Source organism: Ovis aries, chromosome 14, assembly GCF_016772045.2.
Source record: "Ovis aries strain OAR_USU_Benz2616 breed Rambouillet chromosome 14, ARS-UI_Ramb_v3.0, whole genome shotgun sequence".
In the NCBI taxonomy this organism is placed as follows: Eukaryota; Metazoa; Chordata; class Mammalia; order Artiodactyla; family Bovidae; genus Ovis; species Ovis aries.
The window spans coordinates 33124183-33130699 of record NC_056067.1 but is presented as its reverse complement, the minus strand read 5'-3'; the positions used below and the strand labels follow the sequence as shown (position 1 = coordinate 33130699).

The 6517-nt window shown below is 48.2% G+C and overlaps 1 long non-coding RNA gene across 1 annotated transcript; it reads left to right on the top strand.

Moving 5' to 3' along the window:
- Window positions 1-516: 516 nt before the first annotated feature.
- Window positions 517-4908, top strand: LOC132657740 (uncharacterized). The gene is made up of 3 exons (XR_009596296.1): window positions 517-813; window positions 2042-2164; window positions 3816-4908. It is a non-coding gene; the product is annotated as an uncharacterized LOC132657740 (long non-coding RNA).
- The last annotated feature ends 1609 nt before the right edge of the window (window positions 4909-6517 follow it).

Sequence of the window (6517 nt, the reverse complement as noted above, 5' to 3'; positions counted from 1 at the left end):
CACATTTTCTTAAGATGCATCAAATTAAGGAAAGAAATGTATTCCTTCCCTCTCTTATCATTGAGGCAATGCCACATCTATCTGCTGAGTGGGTTCTTGAAGGCTACGTCTCCGTCCTTTGTTCATCTCCTAGTCTGGGGTTTGTTGCAGACTCACCTGCCACCCACCACCTCTTTGAGCTGCAGTCTTCTGGACAAGCTAGCTGCAGAAAGCCCAGTAACTAGTCAGGGCTGTGTCTTGCCTCCAATAGATGAGGTCAAGCCACACTTAGCATATTTAAAATGTGTTTTTCCTAACTTGCTACCTCCTAACAAAGAAAGAGCCATATCACACCCTCATTAGCTTCAAAGAGAAATACTAATGTTTGGTGTGTTTTTTTCTTTTTTCCCCTCCTTTTCTTGCATTGGCAAGAGATTTAGTTTTGCTTAAAGGAAACACAGATGACGCTAATGAGACCACAGTGTCTTAATTTGCATATTAGATGAGATAAATATTGAGCTAATTAACACCTAGGATGAATTTGCCTTGCCTGGGACAATTGCTCTGTGGTGATAGTAGTTCTCTGCTACTTACCCAGGAGCAGAACAATTTGAAGAGAGAATCACTTCCCCACAAATACTTCAGGCCAAGCAAAAATCCTCCAGAGAAATGCCATCCAGAAATTCTTATGCTAATTTGCAACAAATCCTGGACCCTGTTTCAAGTTAACCCTGATCCTGTTGGCAAGTGATACCAACAGAAGGTCTGTCCCACAGACCAGAGAAGAACCGGATGCAGCTGGGAAGGATAGGGGGCTGCTGGCAGGAGTAGTTGGTGAGTCCCATCTGGGATCCTGGCAGAGGGTTTGAAAAGGACAAACCAGGGCTGGACAGTCATTTATTCTAGGGGCAGGACTGGCTTCATAATTTACCACATGCATGCATGCTAAGTCACTTCAGTCGTGTCCAACTCTGTGTGACCCTATGGACTGCAGCCCACCGGGCTCCTCTGTCCATGGGATCCTCCAGGCAAGGATACTGGAGTGGGTTGCCATTCCCTCCTCCAGGGCAGTATAAAATAGAAATGTGGGGTCCCTTGTTCAGAAATTAGAAAGCTCAAGATAGCCGCAGTAGAATGTCAAATCAGTAGTGGTCCTTCTAAGCAGGGGGCTTTCTGTTCTACGGAATAGCTTAACATGCTTTAAAAAAAAAAGTCTTTTGCCCATGCTGCACTGCCTGTGGGATCTTAGTTCCTCAGTCAGGGATCAAACCCATGCCCCCAGCCTTGGCAGCGTGGCACCTTAACCACTGGACTACCAGGGATGTCCCACACCTTACATGCTTTTGAAGTCTGTCCTGTCGTATATGAGCTTTGGAGAGAAGAAAAGAAAGGAGGACATGTTTTAGTATTTCACATCTAGCGCATTTCATGAATTAAATGAGTTTAGAAAGTGAAAGTGAAGTCGCTCAGCCCGCCAAAGCTCCTCCATCCAAGGGATTCTCCAGGCAAAAAAATACTTGAGTGGGTTGCCATTTCCTTCTCCAGGGGATCTTCCCGACCCAGGGATCGAACCCAGGTCTCCCACATTGCAGGCAGACGCTTTAACCTCTGCACCACCAGGGAAGCCCTAAATGAGTTTAGATGACTATAAATAAAATGAACAAAGAATGCTGAACACCAGGCCTGCCAGGGTTCCCTCCGCCGCTTTTCGCTTTCATTTTCCTCTCCTCTCTGCATCTGTTTGCATCTGTGAATCATGGACTAGGGCTCTTGACTCTGCTGCCCACGCTGTCCAGAACTCTTCCCTATCTTCAACAATGCTTGCTTCACTTTCCACTAGCAAGTGTCAAGCTTTGCTCTGCCTTTTGTATTTTAATTGCTTTATCTCTTGCTTTTAATGAGCAATCAGGGCTATTTCTTTATTGAGGACCTGCTGGGAAATTTCAGGCTAAGTGTGTGTGTATGAAAGGACCAGGTGAAATCCCCGTTTTCTGGAGTGATGAGCTGTGGGGAGGTGCGGAATTGCCATCTATCTAAGGGAAAGTGTCCACTTAACTTGCAGGCTTAATTCAAAGGAAATGTCAAGCACTCGACTCTCTGCTTTGTGGCAGTTGAAGAGAAGATTGGAAGGAGGGTTGGTTGAAAATGTCTGAGAACACAGCCACGGCAGGAGAAATTAACTTAGGTGAGTGTGCGCGCCTGTGTGTGGTGGTACGCGCCTGTATTTAATGTCCAGCATTGCCCGTCAGAATTAACTCCCTAGCAACAAGTAGGCAGAAATAAAGGCTGCAGAACTGTAGGCTAAACTAAGAGAAGCCATAAACTCATCATTAGGGAGTAAGGAGCTACATTTGTGCAGCGCACAGTTGATCATAGACTCACTTCCAAGGAATGCACCTTCTTACCCCAGATCTTTTTTCGTTTCTCTGATTCATAATAATGCTGCCAGTGGGATATTTGTTTCTTTGAACTTCTGTATTTTTCTACAACCACCTCGGTGCCCTCGGCGTCCTCCGCTCCGCTTACCACCCGTACCTGTGCCTGTTGATTGACAGAGATGTAGGAAGCCATCAAATGGGTTTCCTCCCCCGGGGGAATGGAAACCACGTGCCTTCAATTAGTGCCTCTCTTCCTGGCTGGAGCTCTCCAGTATGACAGAGGCGTCAGGTTACAGAGGGACGTGGGGAATTGTCCTAGCAGCACCACAGATGTCACACGCATCCCAAGCTCTCTGAGACAGCTGAGCTCAATGATCAGAAGCATGGCGATGCGTCCGTGTCATCTTTATGGGGCTCCCCTGTGCCCTGAAGCGCAAACTTCCTGGCTTCAAGCGATAACAGCATTGCCCCAGATGGGAATAGGGCTCTCAGAGCTGCCAAGTTGACTGCTTAGGTCAAACTGAGCAAATATTCTATATGAGTTAAACAATCTCTTAAAAGCCAAACCATGAAAACGATGCATTGCAGCACTTTATAGAGACAAGCTCCCCACTTTCCCCGTTGTAAAGCAATGGAAAACTGGTATGTTTCTTTCCCAAGGGAGGACTGGATGAGTGGAAGGTCTGAGTGTTCCACTGTGCCAAGCATAGATGGTGGGAGTGGGGAGGGCTGACGTTAGATGTCTGTGTGAATGTGTGTCTGCTGCTGCAGGCATGGTGGGTTTCAGCTCGATAGCCTTCTTGTCAACCTGACTGTGCCCCGCGTCATGCGTACTGTTGCTGCAGGAAGGGGGACCCTTTCCAGGGTCTGAGAGGGGGATCTCGTCTAGCAGTCGGAAATGAAGTGTCTGAGGAGACACACATGCTGACAAAGCAGAGACTTTACTGGGAAGGGGTGCCCGGGCGGAGATCAGCAGGGTAGGGGAACCCAGGGGGAACTGTTTCGCCATGTGGCTCGCAGTCTCAGGGTTTATGGTGTTCGTGTCCACGTCGTCTCTGGCTGGTCATCTTGCTTGGCTCTTAGGTCGACTCAGGGTCCTTCCTGGTGGAGCATCAATCAGCCAAGACAGATTCTAGCGAGAAGCACTCTGGGCGGTTGGTCGTCTCCTCCCTCCTTTAGCCCCTCCCAGATTCTTCTGGTACCAGGTTCCTCATCAGGACCTCCTGATGTGAGACAGCTCAGGCGAGTGGTCCTGAAACTTCCACAGCAGGACGTTTCCCTCAGTGGTTCCCTAGCGCCGTCTCAGATGGAACGGTGGACCATTGCATTAGTCCGCTCGGGCTGCAATCACAGACTGGGTGACTTAAACAGGACACATTTATTTTCTTGCACTTCTGGGGACTGGAAGGGTGGGATCAAGCTGGAGTGGCTTCTGAGGCCTCTGTCTTTGGTTTGCAGGTGGCTGCCTTTGGAGAAGGAAATGGCAACCCGCTCTGGTATTCTTGCTGGAGAATCCCATAGGCAGAGGAGACTGGCGGGCCACAGTCCATGGAGTTACACAGTCAGACAGGACCGAAGCGACTTAGCACACACACATGAAATACATAGTGTTATAGCATAGAATTTTATGGAGAAGCTAGGTCACTTTCTAAAGGCCATTCAGCTATTATCTGGCAGAGCCTGATTCAAATCTCACCTGTTTGGCTCCGAAGGACATGAGATCTCCATGTCCGCATCCTCTCCCAGTCATATACAACCGCAGTGTCTCCATCGTCATCAGTTGAGAGCACAGATGCTGTCATATAAAATGGGCCATGCATGTGATGTAGAAAAAGTTCTAGGTGGAACTGGAAGAAGTGTGGATTATTATAAATTATCTTGTTTCTGGACTCAAAGAGAAGGTGGCTGTTAGCTGATAGAGTTACAAGTTTGTGATCTTCATGTAATGGTCAGCTGAGAAAACTGCACAGTGGATGCCAAGCCTGCAGGAAAGGAAGAGTGTACCCAAACCACCTCTTGTTTGCCGAGGGTATTAATTCAGCAAATTTCACTGAGTACCTGGGCTGGACCTGGATCCTGGAATGGACAAGGCGTGCCTTGTGCCCTTGACTAACTCACAGTCTACTCAGGGAAGCAGAATCACGTTTTGCTCAGTACAATTTGGCCATGGGTTGGGGTGACGGGCTCTGTGCAGCTCTGTTATGTGGGGTCATCTAGCCGTGTGGTGGCATGCTTCGTAATCTGGATATTTCTCTGGGAGAGAGTCCCAAGTTTGTGGGCGTGGACTGGCCAAGGTCTGATGAAGAGAGCCTTTGTTTTTTCACCAAAGCAATCATCTCTGAGAGAGTGGGGACTCAGCATCTCCTGTCAACCCAGATTCGAGGAGAAATTAAAGCTCTTGATCTGCAGTTGATCAGCTATTAAAGTCACAGTGTGGGATGTTTCTGTTCTCTGTCTGGGTTTATCTGCTTTGGCTTTGTTTAATAGTTGCCTTATTGGGGGGAAGGGCACTTCTTCATTTAAAACACATGGGAAGTGTTCTTGATTTATGCTGTGGAGGGTCCAATTTGTGGGATAGATAACAGGTGCTCTTTGGGGAGGATTAAAATGACATTGTTGTGAAATGTTTATGCTAATGAATAGCTCAAGTGATGGCTCCTGCTCCTGGGCTGACGGCTCAGGAGTAGCTGTCACTGCCTGAGGAGCAGGTTCTGACGCAGTCTCCTCCACATCCAGGCTCCTTGACCTTTAACGAAAAGTTAGAGACAGGACAGACTCTTAGTTACTTATCCCCCGTTAGGGACCTGCTGTTTTTAAATATTTTAACTAACTTACTCGGAGAAGGCAATGGCACCCCACTCCAGTATTCTTGCCTGGAAAATCCCATGGACGGAGGAGCCTGGTAGGCTGCAGTCCATGGGGTTGCGAAGAGTCGGACACGACTGAGCGACTTCACTTTCACTTTTCACTTTCATGCATTGAAGAAGGAAATGGCAGTTCACTCCAGTGTTCTTGCCTGGAGAATCCCAGGGACGGCGGAGCCTGGTGGGCTGCCGCCTGTGGGGTTGCAGAGTCGGACACGACTGAAGTGACTTAGCAGCAGCAGCAACACACTTACTTGATCCCACAGCAGGCTGTGCAAGGCACCGCAGGTATCCCCATTCTACAGGTGAGGAACCAGAAGATCAGAAAGCTCAGGGAAGTTGCCTGAGGTCACACAACTTGTCAGAGGTCTTGCTTGCTCTGTCTGGTTGGAAAACTGGTGTCTCTCTTCTCTAGAATACACTTTCCCTCCTAGGCTTTAGGGTTCCACTCGTTGGCTTTCAAGATGGCTTGTACGTTTTCTATGATAGTTGGAAAGATAAAGGTTGGAGACAGAGTTGTGTCTCATCTGACATATGCGATGACGGGGGCTTTTGTAAGCCCCTCATGCCCCCAGATAGGCAGGCCTGATGTATGCAGACTCTCCAGGAGCTTGAAGGGCAGGGTCTGGTGGGTGGAAGGGGAGCAGTCACTGTATACTAACCGTTATCCTGTGGCCCTTATATGGACAGAGCAGCCTGGTATATACTATTATTTCCACTCTATGGAGGATGAAATGGAGACATAATGATGATAAATGAGTTCCCCAACATTATTTGACAACCAGGAGACAGGGCAGGGATTTTAAACCACTGGCTTCTAACTCCAAAATCCATACTTTTTCAATTAGGTCACCATGTCTCCCAGTCAGGGGCAAGTGGGAAAGTGCAGAAGCGTTCTGAGGGAATGTGAATCAGTGAGGGGGATGGGAAATGAACAGTCATATTTGGGAGGTGGGGACAACCTGTGCAGGACGCCGTCCTGCAAGGAGAGTCAGGACGCTGGAAGTGGGCCTTCGGGGAGGGCGGAGCTGGCCATAGCTATGACAGTCTATGGTGAGTGGGAGCAAACTTCATATTTGGAGAGAAGGCTAAAGAGGCCCTCTTACTCTCTGTGTGAGGCATTCGAAATGATCAAGCTACAAAATAATGGGTGTCTTCTTTTTGAGAACTCCGTGCACTCCTTACACAAAATTGAAAAAAAAAAAAAAAAAAAAGATGAAACAGACCTAGCTGTGCCCTAAATGCTCTCCTCCCTTCACACTGTTATTCTCCCTTCCAATACCTTGAGACAGGTGG